Genomic DNA, 15,497 nt, shown 5'->3' with positions numbered 1-15,497 from the left:
CATATTATACACAGTGTCAGATATACTTAATATGCATTTGCAATGGTTCTGTTTTTCTCCCCCGACTTGCAGCAGCAAATTTTGCTTACTTTTTTGAAGAGTTTATTTCCCATGATGCTACAATCAGCCAGTGGTTATGAACTCGGCAGCTTGGCCAGGCTTGGAGCGGTACTGTGTACACCATTAGCACGCAGTGGATGCTTCTGGGGGCAAATCACACTCTCAGCAGGGCTGACCTTGGGCTCTCTGGTCACCCGGAGCCGCCAAGGACTACAGCTGCACTTTAAATTTCTCTCCCTTGGAGAATGCGGTAAGAACCTTGGCTTTATTAGCTCTGGAAACATGACTTCATCCACTCAGAGAACTTCTTGTTTCTTGGCAAGTCACTCCTGGAACCGTTCTAGCCCAGCCTGAAGCCCTAAGTGTTGGATTTCTCAAATCCAGAGAAATAGGAACGTTGCAGCTCTGGCTTTTCCCCTTATTAGCTGCAAGAATGTCTTGCATGTGTCTAAGTCCCAGATTTCTGAGTTGTCAAAGGAAGGTGTTATTGGCCATTTTCGGAGTTGCTGTGAGGATTTCATGAGCTTGCAGGCAGGGAAGGCATTTGTATTTCCTTATTTAGACATGCACACATTCCTGCGGCATACACTAAGTGGGTGACCCTTATATGCCAAGCGCTGTGCTTGAACGTAGTGGACAGACACTGCAGGTGAGGTGGCTGTGGGGGTCCACGGAAGTGATGGGATGAGGTAGTGGTTGGGGGCAGGAGGGAGCAGGAGGAACCAGCTTGGGAGATAGGTCTCAGGAAGAGGGGGGGACATATAAGATAAAGACCAGGAGACCAGCATGCACACCTGGGAATACTGGGGACCACACAGAGCCTGGGAATACATGGAAAGGAGCAGAGTGGGAGTTGGGGAGAGAATATTCAGTGAAGGATATTCTGTGGTCCAAAGGGCCTTGAGGCAAGAAACCCAGGTGGAAGAGTCAAGAGGCAGCTGGATAAATACATCTGCAGCATGAAATCAATGCCTAGGTTGACTCTTTGGATTCAAGAGTCCCTCAAATTCGGGCAGCTGAAGCCAGGGAGTAGATGAGGTCTTTCTGGAGTGAATAAGGGGGTATCAGGACCAAGGACAGAGCTGGTGGGCGGATCAGCCTCCACAGGTGAGAAAAACAGGGGGGCAGGGAGTGCTCTCAGATAGGACCGAGAAGACTTGGCCTGGGAGACACATAACCGAGACACACAGAGAGAGAAATGCAAGGGGTGCTGTACTTTTTCATTAATATCATCTGTCACCCCAAACCACTGGAATGTAAGCTCCATGATGGCAGGGATCTGTTTTGTTTTGTTCTTTTCTTTCATTCATTGCTTTATCTCTAGTATCTAGAATTATGCCTGTCACAGAGCAGGGACTCAGCAAAATTTACTGAATGAATCAACGAAGCTGAAGATGAAACTAGACGGTTCCTGTTGAAATCGGTGACCAGGTCATTACTAGCCTTCGCTGGACAAGGCGTGACGGGGACAGAAGGCTGGCAGCGGTAGGTGAGAAGATGGAGTAGGGTAAGAGAGACTGGTGATGGGTAGAGAAAGCAAGGTTGAGCAAACGCATGATTCGAGGACTCAGGAGACTTCCACACATTCTTATGTAGAAGAGAGGGAGCCAAGGAAGAGAGCAAGTTTGAAGATGCAGGAGAGAGCGTAAGAAGAGTAACTGATGGACCCAAGTCCCAGAAGATGCAGGAAAGAAATATAAATTGCCGAGCCAGTAAAACAGAGTATGGTCTCCTTCTGTTAATCCTGGTAATATGGGAAAAGACAAGGCTATCCAGGCAGGACTGGGTTTGCGTGGTCCCTCACCTACCCCATCCTTTACTGGCTGGATATTGTGTGGGCTATTTAACCTTTCAAAGCCTCAGTTTCCTCACGTGAATAATAGGGGTAAAAATTCCCACTTCCTCTATTGCTGGGAGATTAAATGAGAGAATTCATTCAAGCACCTAGCTCATGGAGCTCTCACGACAAATGCCAGCTCCCTTTTCCTTTACTATCTGTTTGATTAAGAAGGAAATTTGGCAATACTTCTTTTGACCTCATCAGCCAACACCGGGGCATCCTTTTCCTGAATGCCGCTCTTGACTGCTCTTGAATGGAATTGATGGTTCAGGCCCTCTAAGACTGTCTCTGCAGTGGGAGGAAGAAGGATGCAAACTGCTTCCCTTCTGCCAGCATCTGAGCAATGAGGGCAAGGTACCAAAGCCAGTATTCTTGCCTGCAGAATCCCACGGGCAGAGGAGCCTGGCAGGCTGCAGTCCCTGCAGTTGCAAAGAGTCCGACATGACTGAGCCACTAAGCACAGCACACCAAAGCCAGACTGGCCAGGAGGACCCTGTGAGGCTGAAGAGGGTCGTTGAGTCCACTAATGTGACCCTCCGTTGCCACTTATCCCAGAGTGGCCACACCCTAGGGCACCAGATGCTAGGAGGTTGGGTTTTGGCTCAGATATTTCTGGTGTTGCCTCCCAGCCCTGCCCCTTAACCAGCTGCACAAACTTGGGTAAGCCCTTTATCTTCCCTGAGCCTCACAACAATCCTGCAGGGCAGAATTTATAGTCTCATTTTACCTGTGGAGGAATTGAGATTTGAAGAGGTAAGACAAAATTTACTCAGGATCACAGGGTATATTAGTCTAGGTCCCAGGAGGAAACTGATGGCCAACTGAAACTGAAATAACTTCAGTTATTCAGGAAAGTTTAATGAAAGGGTTATTTTAAAGGCGTGGTCAGGGCATAGGAAAACCATAAGGAATATGGAAGTACCTTGGGGCAGGTAAATACTGGTGTTCTTACCTGAAAGGGAGAGTCCCACAACCCAAAGATGGAAAGGGTTGTGTGGAGAGGGCCACATAGTAAGACCCATGAGATTCAGCTGAGGGACCCCAGAGGGAGGAAAAGGCTCCAGGTTTGGTCTCCTCCCTCCCTCCCTCTCATCTCCTGCTCATCCTTTCCATGAGACAAGCCCACACAGAAGTCAGGAGGCAGGGGGGCTCCTGACGCCATCTGTACAGGTCTACACAGTGACTCTGGAAGGCAAATAGAAGACATCGAGCAAGCAAAGATACCTCTGAAATGGCAGAGCAAGAATTTGATTCAGGGTTATCAACCCTTTCCACTACAATGCCATTTCCTATAGATCCTCAATAAATGGTCATTGAATGATTGAAAAGGGATGAATAGATACATGAATGAATAGATAAATGGATGGAAGGATGAACAGATGGGCAAAATCACGGATATTTGAGTGGATAGGTGGGTAGGTGGGTGAGTGGATGGTTGGATGGAAAGATGAATGGTTGGATGGATGGATGGATGGATGGATGGATGGATGGATGCACAGCCTGATGGATACTTGAGTGGATAGGTGGGTAGGTAGATGAGTGAATAGCTGGGTGGTTGAATGGATGGATGGGTGGAAGGATGGATGGTTGGATGAGTGGTTGAATGGATGGATGGGTGAATGGATAGATGACTCCAACAGCCTTCATTCATGTGACTCTGACTTATCTTGTCATCTGACTAGCAATAAAAGGCTTGACAGAAGGTTTATTTCTAAGCCATAAATGGATTCTAAGAATAAAAGCCCTCTTACCAGTTTCTAAGTCACTGTAGGAGTTGCTTGTCTCTCTCTCTCTGGCCTCTGGCTCATTTTTTCTGCTGCTGCTGCCATCACTGAAGCTGCTGCTCTTGCTGGAGCTGTTCCTTTCTCTAAGATCTGAGCCTCGAGTCGGGCCAAGCAGCTTGTAAACAAAGAGAAGAGAAGGCAGAGGTCAGAGGGGCTGCCGCCCTTGCTCCCCTGGGGCTGGAGCACAAAGCTGAGTGATCCAGCCCCTCGCTTAGTCCAAGGGAGCTGTGGGGATGGAAGAAGGAGGGAAGGCGGAAGGCAGCATGTTTGCTATAATTATTTTCATTGATTTGTCTACCTGGATCCCAAATGCTGTGAAGCTGTTGTGACATTTAATAAAAATAATTCAAGGTAAAAATACCTTTTCCTCTGTGGTCCCTGCTCCTTCATCAACACCCCCTCAGCTTTCATTTCCCCTTTCACTCAGGCCACTGCCTCCCACCTCAGGTGGTCTGAGTTTCCTAAAACAAGAAGCAAGTGAAGGTAGGACCCTACCTTTGGCAAAAGGCCTGACGTCCTGGAGTCTGCAGCCCTGGATCTGAGACTCCACTGCTCCCAGCTGGCTGGCTGGTGACCCCAGGCAGGTCACTGACCCTGTCCGAGTTTTAGTTACCCTATCTGGAAAATTAGGGAATAAACTGAACATGGAACGTCCTAATTTGAAGCCAGCAGTCGTAGACTGGATTCTTCTAAGGGAAAGGGGCGTGCCTTCCACACCATTTCCTGAAGACCTGGTTCCGGAGTTCATTTCTGATCTCTGGCATTTGAGCACAAAAGGAACTCCCATACTACTGTTTCTCGTTGTTTTCATCCTTCCTTGTAATTCATTGTAAAACAACATTCAATCCATTATACAGAGAGGGAAAACTGAGGTGCTAACTGGTAATTATTGCTTCCTTGCCTTTCCCACCAAGTATCAACCTGACACTTTAAACCCAGAGGTTTGTGTTCTGACAATGATTCTTCCCTAGAGGATTCTTGAGGAAACTGAAGCTCAGAGAGGTTAAAGCTGCTGCCTACAGATGTTCAGGTAGAAAGTGGTAAAGCTGGGTGCTTGCTCAGGTGACAGTGACTTTGGAGCCCAGGCTCTTGTTGCCTGTCTATGGTGGGTTGCTGTTGTTTAGTCACTCAGTTATGTCCAGCTTTTTTGCAATCCCATAGACTGCAGCCTGCCTGGTTTCTCTGTCCATAGCACTTCCAGCAAGAATACTGGAGTGGGTTGCCATTTCCTTCTCCAGGGGCTCTTCCTGACCCAGGGATTGAACCCAGGTCTCTAGGGTGGATTCTTTACTGTGGAGCCACCAGAGATACCCTCATGGTGGGTTAAGCTGAGCCTAAACCCAGGCCCCCTGACTTCCAGGGAGAAAAGCTCTAAGACATACTCTGACTCAGCAGAGCAAAGGGAGGGAGCTGGGTTGGGAAAGCCTCCTCATTCAGGAAGTCTTCTGAGTGCTGCTGCTGAGCCATCCTGGGCTGTCAGGGGAAGATGTAATCAGGGTGACCTCATATGTTTCACAGATTCATTAAAACCCATATTCTGGGGTAAATGATTGCTTTCCCCCAGTTCTGCTAAAAAGAAAATCAATTGCCTCCTTGTAGATTTAGGATGGGACAACTGGCAATTAGAAAATACTTCCCCAAGCAGGCACTGGGGAAAGGGGTCTCCTCCCATTCATTCTATCAGTGACACCCTGGCTGAGCCTCCCGGCTTGCAGGAGGCCGGGAATGTCCTGGGCTGGGTCCAGGGACGTGGCTGAGTTCTCATTGGGTGCCCCAGGCTCTCAGTCCCATCTCTGCTGCTGAGGCTGCATCTGGGGGCCTCCACTCTCTTTCTCCCCACATCCCACCACCCCCATCCCTGCCCCGTCAGCTAATGGATTTCTCTCTGTACAGAGAGATTTACTAAACAACGGAACTAGGACGCATTAAGTCTGTGGGTTTGGAGGTTTGTTTTAGAGCAATTCTCGCCCGGAGAGCTGGCCGCTGAAATTAAGATGCATTCTTCTCAGCAAATATTGATTTCAACTAGAAGCAAATCCGAGAACTCACTGCTCACTGGATTTAAGTGCTGGCAGCTGCAGTTTGGACTGTGGGAGGGGTCACCAGGGAGGGGCTCCCCACCTGAGGCCTCAGAGATGAGAGTGATGAAGAACATTCAGAGTTAAGCAAGACCCAAAAACCCACCCTCAAATATACCAAACAGATGCTAACTTTGAGCTTCACAGTTACTCATGTTTATTACTAAATGAGGAAAACGATTATCATCCCATATATACTGTGAGCATACCCAATACACACAATTCTGTCAAAGATGAAACTCATACATACAGGCACAGTGACAGATGCAAGACTTTATGCTTTCATCCCAAACTGGAAGCCAAAGCTCCCTTTCTCCAGGAAGCTTGGCTCAGCTAACTCCATCTTTCCTCTCCTTTTCCACCAGAATTTTCAGCAACCAAGAAATGCATGTCCACGCATTTCTTCTCTTCCTAGCATTGCTTCCATTCCTCCAAATAACTTCCCAGGGTCTGGGGCCATTTATATATCTTCAGCATCTCATGTAGCACCTAAGGTCTACAGTGGAAGGAGTTTGGGGCTTTTTTAGAAATGAAGTTAGTCAAGCTAAGATCTTGATCCCGCTTAGGAACCTTCTCTCTGTGGGATGTGGGCAAAAGCCTTTCCTCCCTGGGTCTCGGTCTTCTTATTTCTGAAAAGCAGAGAAATAGGATTAGGCTAGACAGCCTTGGAGAATTTTCTCAGCTACCAAAAATAGAATGTAGCTACTGGGGTTCTTAGTTCTAGAAAACATACACACCCCCCCCCACACACACACACACACACAACCAAACTTCTCAATATTTGGCAGAGGTTCTTGGATGGAGTAACCTTAAAACAACCATTTCCTCTGAGTCCCTCAGACAGGGGAGCAAAGTTCTTAGGATGCATGCCCATTTGTTTTTTTGAGAGTTATGTTTTATTGGGTGCGAAGTTTTAGGAATTCAAACTCAGGAGGCAGCATTGTAAGTAACCCCTGAGAGGACCACTCCAAGGAAGCAAGAGGGGAATAAAAACAAAAGAGGCAACAATTTTGATATAAAGACATTTGAACTCTTCACTAAAGAAAATAGAGGGATGGCAATGTCTGAGAGGAAAAGAAATTTTCCCTCGACCATTCACTGTTCTTTTGGTTGGTCTAAGAATTAAACTAGCATTAGACAGATGAATAGGAGAAAATCAAACTTACTGATGTACATACAGGGAATTCACACATGAGAGATTCTAAAGATAGTCAGGTCAAATGGAGTATTTATGTCATTCTAGACTAAGGGAGAGGGCTGAGGGGTCTGAGACCTCAAAGGGAGGATTCATAGGGGATTCATACGAAGGTGAAAAAAAAGTAAATATTGGTAAATAGATGTCTGCCATGCCAAGCAGAGATAAGGTGCATAGAGAGGACTTGGATCAAACACACCTTGCTAAAAGCTTCCCCTGGCCGACCTAGCTCATGTTTTTCCTACTGAGTTGACCAAAACTTCATTTGGGTTTTCCATAAGATGTTAGATGTGATAAAAAAAAAAAAAAAACTGGAATGAACTTTTTGGCCGACCTAATAGCTGTCTCTGGCAGTAGCTCACTTCCTGAGCCAGGCTGTTTAACTAGAGTTTTTTTTAGGCAGTTGAGAAGGGAAACGTAAGTAAAAAGAAAGACTTCCTGAGGCTCCTGTTTCTCTAAAGCAGTCAGCCTGAAATAATACTTATACGAAAAAGACACACTTTGGGGTGGCCAGTTTTACTCCTCGAGAGCCAATAAACACATACAAAGATGTTTTCTGTATCATATATACCTGCTAGCATGGCTGCAGAATCTTTTTTAAAGTGACGATATGAAATGCTGGTGGCGAGCACGCACCACAACTTTTGCACCTGTGCTCTAGAGCCCGGGAGCCTCGACTCCTGAAGCCCACACGCCCTAAAGTGTGCGCTCTACAGCAAGACACACTGCAAGGCGGAGCCACCGCAACACGAAGCGCGCACACTGTGCTAGAGAAAAGCGCGCGTGGTGGGAAAGACCCAGCACAGCCATAAACAGGGAAATAAAACTATTTTTTTCTTAAAAAGAAATGCTGGTGAGGAACGGAACTTTCATATACTGCTGATAGGAAAACAAAACGTTCAGCCACTGTTGAGAAACAGTTTGGCGGTTTCTTATAAAGGTAAGGCCTTCCCTGGTAGCTCAGCTGGAAAAGAATCCGCCTGCAGTGCAGGAGACCCTGGTTCGATTCCTGGGTCAGGAAGACCCGCTGCAGAAGGGAACAGCTACCCATTCCCATATTCGGGCCAGGAGAACTCCATGAACTGTACAGTCCATGGAGTCACAACGGCTTATCACATGATCTAGTAATCCTAGTCCTAGGTATTTCCCCAAGAAAAATGAGAACTTGTATATTCACACAAAACCCTGCACTCAGCATGTGGAGTAGTCAAAACTTGGGAACAACCTGAATACCCTTCAATGGTGAATGCATAATATAAATGTGGTATATTCATACAATGGAATATCACTTGACGATAAAAAAGAATACTCAGTCGACACATGCAGCAATACCATAGACGCATCACAGATTTGTTAAGTGAAAGAATCCCAACTCAAAAGGCCGTACAGTATATGCTTCCATTGACATGACTTTCTAGAAAAGGGAAAACTGTGACGATGGATAGCATACCAATGATGGCAAAGTGGGGGGAGGGGGGGAGTGTTCATGGGAAGAGGACAGGACAGAAGAGAATTTGGTAGTGACAGAACTATTCTGTGTCGGGATCATGGTGGTGGGTGCATGACACTATGAATTTGTCAAAATCCATAGAACTGTATGCTACAAAGGAAAAACTTCTCTGAGTGCAAGCTTAATAATTTTTCTAATGAAAACAAAAACCCAAAGGGAATTGCCAACATGGCTCTTTTGACATAGCTCTGTTAAAGTGATGACATCAAACTGACCCCGGTAGACAGATGAATGGATAAAGACGATGTGTATATATACAGGGGAACACTACTCAGCCATAAAAAAGCGCAAAATACTGCCGTTTGCAGCAACACGGACACAACTAGAGATTATCTGCTAAATGAAGTAAGTCGGAAAGACAAAGACGGATGCCGTATGATGTCACTTCTCTGTGGAATCTAAAACAGGACAGGGATGAAGCTCTCTACGAAACAGAGACAGAGTCACAATGCAGAGAACAGACGGGTGATTGCCAAGGGGGTGGGGGGCGATGGGAGGGGGAAGGAGCAGGAAGTTGGGATTAACAGATGTAAGCTTTTATATAGAGAACAGATAAACGACCAGGTCCTACTCTATAGCACAGGTAAGTGCATTCAATATCCTATGATAAACCAGAACGGAGGAGAATATTCAAAAAGAGAATGTGTATACAGGTAAGGGCTTCCCTGGTAGCTCAGACAGTAAAGAACCTGCCTGCTGTGCAGAAGATCCAGGTTAGATCCCTGGGTTGGGAAGATCCCCTGGAGAAGGGAATGGCAACCCATTCCAGTATTTTTGCCTGGAGAATTCCATGGATAGGAGCCCAGCAGGCTATACAGTTCATAGAGTTGCAGAGAGTCAGACACAACTGAGCCACTAACTCTTTTAACATACACATGTATGACTGAATCATTTTGCTGTACAGCAGAAATGAGGCAACACTGTGAATCAACTATATTTCAATTAAAAAATAAAATAAAAAAAAATTTAAATGGGTCCCATCAAACCATGGAGAAGGCAATGGCACCCCACTCCAGTACTCTTGCCTGGAAAATCCCATGGACGGAGGAGCCTGGTGGGCTGCAGTCCATGGGGTCGCGAAGAGTCAGACACGACTGAGCGACTTCACGTTGACTTTTCACTTTCATGCATTGGAGAAGGAAATGGCAACCCACTCCAGTGTTCTTGCCTAGAGAATCCCAGGGACGGGGGAGCCTGGTGGGCTGCCGTCTATGGGGTCGCAAGAGTCAGACACGACTGAAGCAACTTAGCAGCAGCAACAGCAGAGATACCTTGACTTGTCACAAGGAGTGTGTAAAAGGTGAGGGATGCTGTTAAACATCTTACAATGCACAGGACAGGCCATAACAGAATGAGCTGGCTCAAAATTTCAGTGGTACCAAAGTTGCAACTCTGCTCAATATCTATACCCTTGATAATTAAGAGTGTGACTTAAGATCACCTGGGAGCTTATTTCTCAGGCCTGCTGAATAAGAATCTGTCTACATAATAAAAGTTTGGAGTACACGGTCAAAAAGAAAAAAAAAAAGAAATGAACAAGTTGCCTCCTCTCCCTGCAACTTCTCTCACCTCCCCTCTTTATGTAATCTCTGATGGTCAGACAGAAGCAGGTGCATCTGCAGGTATGGAGAATCCTTCTGCTGGGGTAGGTACCCTTGGGGCAGCCGGGGAGACAGCATATAAGGAGCTGGCCAAGCAGATCGGGAGGGTAAGGGGACCTCTGGGTTCCCTTCTACTTAGTCCAGCCTGAAATTCAGGGCAGACAGGCAGACACGGGGCCAGGGCAGAAGCCCAGGTGGGTAGAGAGGAAGAAGAAATCCCCTATAAATTCCCATAGTGAACGAGGAGGAAAAGAAAGAGGCAAAGGAGATCCTGGGCAATGGTCTCCATTTGCCATCCTGATCCGCCAGTTCCATCTTTCCACTAACTTGTTACGAGATGTTAAGCAAATAGCTGGTTGCCAGTTAAAGTGGCAACTTAATAGTTTTGCCTCAGCTTCTTCACCTATAAAGATGGAAAAATAATTGTACCTAGCACAGAAGATTATTGAGTTAATATGTGATCATTCACTCAATGGATATTTATTGCTCATCTATTATGTACCTGTCACTGTCTTAGGTGCTTAGGATAGAGATGAAAAATTCCTATTTTCATGGGCTTTGCGCTGTAGGGAGCAGAGACAGATAGTCACAAAGAGTGAATGTGTAATACAGTAGGTGGTGGAAGTGCTGTGAAGAAATGAGGCTAGAAACTGACAAGAAGAGAGGGCTGGTTTATGCAGAACCATCAGGGAAGGGAAGACCTGCTGAGGGGATCCTATTTGTGCAGAAATCTGGAAGAAGCGAAAGGGTGGAGGGGTGGGGAGGGGAACCTTCCATGCAGAAGGAACAGTATGGGCAAAGACTCTGGGGCAGGGGTGTGCTTATCAAAAGCCAGGGTGGCTACAGCGAGGGGAGAAGGGTAATGAGATCTGAGAGGCAGTGAGCGACCAGGGGATGAGGGGCTTGATGACCACCGTGCATGCTTTATCTTTTATTCATAGTGAGAATAAAGGACATTGACAGCCTTTGAGGAATAACATGATCTGACCTGTGTTTTAAAAGGGTCTCTCTGGACAGCCTGTGAAAAATAGATGGAGGGCAGCAGGGGTGAAGGTCAGTTGGGAAGTTATTGCATAACCTAGAGAAGAGACGATGGTAGCTTGAACCAATGGAATATAATACCTCAAACAGAACCCAGAACAAAGAAAGTGCTCGGTCAGTGTTACATAAAATTATTAATATTACTGCTGGTATCATCAATTTCACCATCATCATCACGGGTAGGGCGTCAATAGGGACTCCAGGGGTCCAATGGTTAATATTCCCACTCCCGATGCAGGGGGGCTGGGTTCAAGCCCTGGGCAGAGAGCTAGATCCTGCATGCTGCAACTGAGTTCACATGCTACAGCTAAGACCTCACATGCCGTAATGAATATCGAAGATCCCACGTGCTGCAACTAAGACTTGGCTGCTGTTGTTGCTGTTCTCGTTCAGTCAAGCCCAACTCTTTGCAAACCCATGGACTGCATGGTTCCCTGTCCTTCACTATCTCCCGGAGTTTGCATAAACTCACATCCATTGAGTTGATGATACCATCCAACCATCTCTTCCTCTGTCACCCTCTTATCGTCCTGCCCTCAATCTTTCCCAGCATCAGGGTCTTTTCCAACCACTGACTGACTCTTCACATCAGATGGTCAACGTATTGGAGTATTGGCACACAGACTTGGCACAATCAAATAAATAAATTAAAATAATTATTTAAAAAGTAGGGAGTCAGGGAGACCCTGAAACAGCCCATGGCCTCAGAGAGAATTGATACCAGGCCCCTCTGGAGCCCACATGGAGCCCTGTGAACCCAGTGGACCCAGAGCCTCTGGGCAATGGTCTTCCACCGCCTCTGTGGTTCCCTCTCAATCTGTCCCCTAAGAGAAATGACAAAGCTTTTTGACACTACATTAGTTTGGGGAATGAACCAAATGGAGAAAGTCTAGGGGCATGGATCTCTGGAAGAAGGGGAAAGAAAATGAGACGAGCTCAAGTCAAGAAGTGCTAGTTGGTCCCATCTCCATCTGATCATCTCATTTCATCCTCACAGTGTGTCCAGGAGGGGTGAGTTTAGTTCTCAGATGAGAAAAACAGGCTTTAGAAAAGCTAACTGCCCAGGATCAGTAATAGAAGGGGCATCTGACATACGGGTGGTTGGTCTCCCGGGCACCCTTGCTCCTCGGGGTACAGCTCAGCCTCCGCAGGTTGGTTGCGTCCATGCTCTGATGTAGGTCTAAGAGCCCCATTCAAGACTCAGACCACAGGTCATATTTCCATGTGCTTCTCCATCTTCAGACTCCAATCCATGGAATCAACCAGCTCTGAGATCACTCTTCCTTTTGCACCTTTGTTTACAAAGCTAAGTTTTCTTCTTCATTGAGGGAAACCAGTAGGTCACCAAGAAGTGTCATCTGTCTTGAGACTGTTGCTTTTGCAAACCTAAGAATGATATGCTCTTACCTGGTAGACTTTTCCAAACTTATCCCAGGGAAAGCCAGCTATCTGTGCCAAACAATCTGACCTCCTTGACCATTTCTGGCCTTTCTGTTCTCACCAAAAAAGAGGCGGGGAGCGGGGGAAAAAGCTCATCAAAGCTTTTTTTTCCTGTGAAACATCATGTATAACTATGTCAAAAAAATTACGTATCCTTGAAGGAAAGGCTAATGCTCAGCCCAAGACAGGAAAAAGTACAAAATAAGCCAGAACATCTTCATACCAGAAACAAGGAATCTATCAAACATTATCAACGATTACGGGATTTGTGTCAAAATGACTCAGGAGCCAACTTGAATAGGCTCCCACTGGTGAAAGCTGGTGCAATTTCAGCATCAATAGGGACAATTCCCTGTATTAAAAAACACATCAAAATGTTTAAATTCGTGAGTTTATAATGACGCTCAAAAAATAAAATCAACTTTGTTGGTCACCTCCAAAGGATGCTAAGGAACAAGCTCATTCTTTTGAAAATTGGCAAATAAAGGGAAAGAATCAAACCATTCTCCTGCCTTTGCTCTATATGCGGTGGCATTGGTAACCAAATACTTTATTAAAAGAAATTTATATTAATAGAACTGTTATGGTTGACAAATGAAGAGTGAATAACTGCCATATCATTTTGTTAAAACTAATGGATTAGTCAATCTAAGAAAGGGCAGCCACGTGACCAAAAAGCAACAAGATATTGATACCTCCTGTTGGAAGAACACAGCGCCAAAATAAATCAAACCTTGACCCCAACAAGCCTCCAGACCTAACTGACTGCCAGTTTACAGGTAATCTGGGGACAAAGGAACACACCAAATGCACTATGAAGTGTTAGTTTGCAACCCCATGGCCTGTATGTAGCCCACCTGGCTCCTCTGTCCATGAAATTCTCCAGGCAAGAATACTAGAGTGAGTAGCTATTCCCTTCTCTGGATCTTCCCAGCTGAGGGATCGAACCCAGGTTTCCTGCATTGCAGGCAGATTCTTTACCATCTAAGCCACCAGGGAAGCCCCCAAAGCCAACATAGCATTCAGCAAAATCAGATTATGGAAAAGTCTACAGGATAAAGGACACAGGGTGTCCTTTGAAAAATAAATTCCAGGAAAAAAAAAAAAAGATTGGAAATGGAAACTCTAGATTAAAGGATACATAAAAGACTTATCCATCAATCAAAATACACACACCTTAGTGGAACCTGACAAAAACAAGCAAAGTGTAGAAAAAACATTTATGATATAATCAAGAAAATTTTGGTACTAATTAGATGTTCAGTGAAATTAAGGGATTAACACTCACTTTGGGGTATGCACCAATTAGCTATTGCTGAGTAACAAAGCGCTCCAAAATGTAGTGACTTGAATCAACAGCTCTTTTGTATGCTCATGATTTTGTGAGTCACCAGTTTGGGCAGGATATCATCTGGAATTGCTCAGATGATATCCTGCCCAATGTAATCAGATCACTCATAGGTATGCACTCAACTATGCCTCTGCCTCTCTCTCTCCAGGAGGCCCGTCACTTTCACGAGGGTCAGCCTGGGCTTTAGGTGTCTTCATATGCTGGCAGAAGAATTTGCAGCAACAACAAGTAAGGTAAGGCCATTCCCTAATCGCACAACTGGCCTTCAAGATGGCGCCAAAGAACGACAAGAAGCTTAAGAAGTCAACCTGGAAGTTCAATTTAGACCTTACTCATCCAGTAGATGGAGAAGGCAATGGCACCCCACTCCAGTACTCTTGCCTGGAAAATCCCATGGGCAGAGGAGCCTGGTAGGCTGCAGTCCATGGGGTCGCCGAGTCAGACACGACTGAGTGACTTCACTTTCAGTTTTCACTTTCATGCATTGGAGAAGGAAATGGCAACCCACTCCAGTGTTCTTGCCTGGAGAATCTCAAGGACGGGGAAGCCTGGTGGGCTGCTGTCTATGGGGTCGCACAGAGTCGGACACGACTGAAGCGATTTAGCAGCAGCAGCAGCAGCATCCAGGAGAAGATGGAATTTTTGATTCTGGAAATTTTGAACAGTTTCTACAAAAGAAACTTACAATGAATGGAAAAACTGGGAATCCTGGCAAGGCTGTCCACGTTTCAACACTTCAAGAGTAAAATCACAGCTGTTTCTGATAAACAGGTATCCAAATGGCATTTGAAATACTTTACCAAGAAATAAATTCCATGAAAAGAACAATCTTTGTGATTGGTTTGGTGTGGCTGCATCTGACAAAGAGACTTCCAAACTTCATTACTTACAAATTAGTAAAGATAAAGATGGATCTGAGTCTGAGGACTAGATGAAGCCATCCCATATAGGGATGCTAATGAGATGCTTTATTTGCTAATAAAACAAATAAAACATACAAGAGGAACTTCTTGAAGTGGATCTTTACTTTATCAGTTTTTTAATGAATAAAAAAATTACTCTTAAAAAAATAAAAGAGCATTTATCATCTAGCAATAAATATTCAGTACATTTATATGTGTATAAATGTATCTTTAATATGGCATATTATAATGCTGCATACAAATGATATACTTCAAAGTAATCGAGAGTGGGTGGGCATGGAGATGAAAGAAGATTGTGAGTTTATTGAGATTGATGGATGAGTGTATGATGGTGACTCTATGACTGTCTCTACTTTTGCATGTGGCTGAAGTTCTTAATGATATCAAGTTCTCTTTTTAATGACTGGTTAATTTCCAAATTCCACTGGGTCCAATGACAGGACCCATGGGAAACAAGGGCACCCTCATCACTGTAGCTGCTTCCAAATATCATGTCCTGCTTCCTAAGGTAAAGAGGACTGAGGCAACATGAGGGGAGCTTTTCCATGCCCTCTGCTTCCTTCCCCTCTCTGGAGAGTCACATGAAACTGAACAGCTTGTATAAGCCACGTGGGCGGGTGAGTAACTCGGTCAGCCTGGGCATACCCCATACCTATGATTTTATTTATTAGCGT

The 15,497-nt window shown here is 45.4% G+C and overlaps 1 pseudogene; it reads left to right on the top strand.

The window, feature by feature from the left end:
• Positions 1–14,170: 14,170 nt before the first annotated feature.
• LOC138084673 (ribosomal protein eL22-like 1) lies at positions 14,171–14,831 on the top strand (annotated as a pseudogene).
• The last annotated feature ends 666 nt before the right edge of the window (positions 14,832–15,497 follow it).

Source organism: Capricornis sumatraensis, chromosome 8 (assembly GCF_032405125.1).
Source record: "Capricornis sumatraensis isolate serow.1 chromosome 8, serow.2, whole genome shotgun sequence".
Lineage (NCBI taxonomy): Eukaryota > Metazoa > Chordata > Mammalia > Artiodactyla > Bovidae > Capricornis > Capricornis sumatraensis.
This window is presented reverse-complemented; position numbering and strand designations above follow the sequence as displayed.